The sequence below is a fragment of the Gopherus flavomarginatus genome, chromosome 4, assembly GCF_025201925.1.
Source record: "Gopherus flavomarginatus isolate rGopFla2 chromosome 4, rGopFla2.mat.asm, whole genome shotgun sequence".
NCBI lineage: Eukaryota > Metazoa > Chordata > Testudines > Testudinidae > Gopherus > Gopherus flavomarginatus.
Window position 1 is genome coordinate 33,537,517 of NC_066620.1, and position 4,590 is coordinate 33,542,106.

At 38.3% G+C, this 4,590-nt stretch overlaps 1 pseudogene; it reads right to left on the reverse strand.

The window, feature by feature from the left end:
• Positions 1–998: 998 nt before the first annotated feature.
• LOC127049573 (L-lactate dehydrogenase A chain-like) lies at positions 999–1,726 on the reverse strand (annotated as a pseudogene).
• Positions 1,727–4,590: the final 2,864 nt, after the last annotated feature.

Consider the following 4,590-nt stretch of genomic DNA (forward strand, 5'->3'; position numbering starts at 1 on the left):
GTTGTTTTCACCGAGCGTTAGATGGTGGCTTTGTACTAGAAAGCTTTTAAATATTAAAAAAAAAGATTAGTTGATTTTCCAGTGACAGTTTGACCAATGTTTTCTTCCAGTTACTGTTGGGAAAAAAACTTCCAAATTAGATAGTTCAATAAATATATATAATTTTTATATAAAATATGTTATTTAGAAATATTTCTTTCCAACATATTTATTGAACTTAGATCACTGTTTGAAATATTTAGAGGAGTAAATTAGATTTGATATGGTAACATTCAGTTGATGGAGCCATAAATGATTCAAAACAGAGAGTGTATTTAGTCTTGTTATACCTGTACAACATAAAACCAATGAATTTCAAACACCACAAGGTGAGGGATAGCTCAGTGATTTGAGCATTGGCTTGCTAAACCCAGGGTTGTGAGTTCAATCCTTGAGGGGGCTGTTTAGGGCAAAAAATATGTGTGGGGATTGATCCTGCTTTCAGCAGGGGGTTGGACTAGATGACCTCCTGAGGTCCCTTCCAACTTTGATATTCTTGATTTGAGGATTCCAAAATGGTGCATATATATATATATATGCATTAAGTACAGCTCTTTATCTTATACAATGAGGTAACATTGTGGAAAAAAATTCTATGGGAGAAAACCTGTTAGAGCCTCAGCTGTGTGGTTTGTGGTTCAGACCTATTGGAACTGATATAACTCCATGGCAGAAAAAGGAACAGGAGGTGAGGAACATAAATGTGGGAAATAGTGCATGAGTATAGGTTGGGAGTGGGGTGATGGTGGCACTGCAGTAACTGCTTTGGCATGCCTTTACTGTATCTCTGTGATGTGTGTGGGGAGTTTGTTACTGAAGCTGTGGGCTAATGATCCACATATAGTTTGAGCACAAACTCAAAATCACAAACAAAGCCTATTGTTTGTAAGAGGCTTTGTGAAATATTTTTCAATATCAAATGTCTAACTTGTATCTCCTAAGTGATCTTCATAATAGTTCTAGCTGGATCCATATTCCATCATCCTGATAACCTCATAGGCACTGTCCACTACTTGTTTATGGATTTCTTTCCAGTTCTGCTTGAGTACATCAGCTCCTGTGTCAGGTTGAAGAAACTTCAGGGAGACACTAGCAATATTCACCCCCATTCCAAACAGGTACACTACAATCTCCCTGTTCACCTGTGATCCACCAGGCTATGGATGCCCAGTCTTTCTCCCATGAGGTAACAGAAATGTGCAGATGTCCAGATTGAAGCATTATCAATAACATGGTGTTTAGGAAAGCAACTCATCTTCCAGACTACATAGGTCAAAATATCCACTGGATTTGAGGCAACAAGCAGCTTGCAGCCGGGCAGTCAGTTTGACAATATGAAAATAATTCATTTTAAGATGTTGCGCTGGACCAAATTAAAAACTTTGACGCTCTCCTCCTTGCTGGAAGCACTAGCAGTAATGATAACCAGCTTGGAGTGTGCCATCACACTGTCATCTTTCACAGAGAGAGTCTTTGATATGCTAAAGAAGACACTGCCTTTCTGGAGATCCAGTATCTCTACTTTCAGCTTGTTCTCCAAGATATCAACAAAAGCATCATCAGCCAAATCTTTCTTCAGGATACAAATTGCACAAACTATGCTCACTGTAACAATCCCAATCTTGTTGTGGGCTTGATCATGCTCCTTTTTGTGAATATTTTGAATCAAGTGCTCCTTGAAAGACATCTTGCAGAGCTGGTAGATCTAGCAAAGCCTCGGTCTAGTGCTAATTCTGAAGATAGTACTTCCACCTCTGCGACAGTACCGCCATCCTAAGTGATCAAGAAGCTAGTGGTGGGCCATCTCTGACAACTCCCGACTTCCATTGGTCATCTTTACCCTTTAGCCCAAGATGAGGCATATATCTGCACTAGCTGAGGATTTACACGCTAGAATGTCCCAAACTACGTGGCCTTAATAGAGCAATCCTGATTGTTACAAGAGGACTGGCTTTCATTCAGTTATGGGAATGGAATATAACCAAAAGTGTAAACTGTAGAAGGCAACATCCATGGAACCATTTCACTCATCTTTAATAATCAAAAGAAAACCTGAAGTTAGTGGAGCCATGTTGCTCTGTCTCAGTGCATCTTGTTGAGACTTGAGTGTAATTTAGAAGGCAACAACTGAGTTACATGAGATTTTATAACAGCTGTCAGCTTTCTATAAGGAGAGTTTATCAAAAGGAGGAAAAAGACCACGTTTTTTAAAAGCTGTCCCCCCACCTCATCCTACACAGTTGGTAACAGAAATGAATGGCGCATCCTAGGTGTAATGTGATATTAAATAAAAAACAAACAAACAGAAAAGGGTACAGGCAGCTTGAGGCAGATATCTTACAACAGCTAACTGCTAAATAGACTTGAAAAATCCTGTTTATTTATATTTAGACTTCATAAATTGCACAGTGTGTTTCCACATGATAGCAGTGACAAGAGCTTTGTTTCTCTAAAGTTGCTTAAAAGGGACCTTTTAAAGGAACAGCACCAAACACATTAGCTCAGATTCTCCACCACTGAAATAGCGCTTTTATAAACTAAACACTGGATAAAGTGGAGGGAGTGTATTTTTACTAGCAATACACCGTAATTGTAGTTATATAGTTTTACACATTGTCTATCAGGGATATAGTTTTATGCATAGACAATTCAATGTAGCTTATCCTGCCTTTGAAGTAAAAATAGTAAATTGCCTATATTAGATATGTTCAAATGCCTATATAATAGTCACATTTAAATCTGAACGTGTCCTGTTATTTAGTTTTCAGTTTAATCTTGTTACATCAAAGAGGCTGTTCTAGGATGACACAAAAAAAGCATGTTTTAATGTATCACTTTTCAAAATTAGGTTCAGTATATTAACTTCCATCCAACCTCTTCCTGCACCCAAGGCATATTCTCTTTCTCTTATTGGTAAGTACATAGCAAAGCTATAAATGCAATCCATAGCATTTCATGGTTTAAGACACAATCAAGTCTTGATTATTCAAATAGTCTCAGAGGTGTTGAATTTATCATGTCAGCTCTGTTTTGAATGGGTCTGCACCAGCCTGCAAGCAACTTAAATCACAGACATGTCTCCTTAGCAGTCAGATGATGTAAATTAAACACAGCTTTGTGTTAGAGGCCATGCACTTGCTTCACTATCCCTTACTATGCAGCAGTCTTAGAATGATGCAACATATGTCCTTTCAGTGCAAAGGATGGAGTCATGCCTACTCCTAGACTGGTTTGGTCTGTGCCTGCAAGGTTGCTTAGAAAGAGCAATCCTTGTCTATGACTTTATAAGGGAACAATGTAGTCCTGTATGCATGTTGAGTGCTGAACACGTTAGTGCTCAATAAATAATATTATTTCAGACAAATTAGGACTCAGAATAGTGACACCACATAATAAACATCCAGTTATGATTATTAGATAATTAATTTAAGTATTAGTTAGTGTTTTCCATAAAAGAAAGTGATATCCATATTATTAAAGGATGCAATATTCTTGCAGTACTGTATATGCACTTCCCTCTTTGAAATAAATGCTTAGTTGTTAAGGAGGATTGTGCACTGCACTTCAGAAATTTTCTGTTGAGAGATAATTCTAGATAAGGAAAAAATGTTTTTTTTTTTAATATATACCATATTTGTCAATAAATGAGTGACCTTTATTGTTGCACAATTTGAATATTTACACCATAACTTTATTTGTTCCATCAGATATTTTATTACGATTATAACATGCACTCTGTGGTGGTTAGAGCCCAGGACTGGGCATCAGGACCTCTGGCTAAAGTTGTATTTAATTCATTATTCTTGTTTAACTGGAACATTTTTCCTCCTTCACTCTATGAGATTTTGCATTCCCAATATGCCTCTTTCCTTGATTTTTTCAGCAAAATAGTTGATTTCACTTCAAAACATGCAGAAGTTTCAATATTAGTTGTTTATGATGCAAAGTCATCTTCATTCAAAACCTCTTTCACTCATTAATGAATCTCTTTTCAGATTCACACACCTAAGCAAAATTTATCTCCACACACAGATCTGCTTTCACATTGGAAATTATGGAAACAAACCTTGAAATCTAAGTAGTTTTGAGGTATTGTTTTGTTTTTTAAAAATATGTTGAACCTTGCTTGTGCCAGACTCCATTCCTGGTTCTTCCCTGCAATCATTGATCTCTAGAAGTGAAAGTAAACAGGGGAGTTTCAGAGGGAGTTCTCTTGGAGGAGCAGGTTTTTGTATTTTGTGTGTTGTATTTTGTAGTTTATATGTGTGGAGGCTGCTAGGGGCAGTGTGCTGGGAGAGAAGCTGAGCCCTGTTTAGGGGGCGGGGCTTGTCTGCTTAGGGGTCCTATAAAGGTAGCCAGCCAGTCAGGCAGCAGCATAGACAGCTGCAGCAGCACAGCAGCCAGCAAACAGAGCTGTAAACGGGAGTTTCAGAGGGAGTTTACAGGGGGAGGTTGCAGGGGAGACTAAGAGACCTAGGCCGAGGAACTGACAGGCTAGTGAAGGGAGTGGGTGGTGGTCTGCCAGTGTTCGGGTGCCTGTTGGGGGTGTGT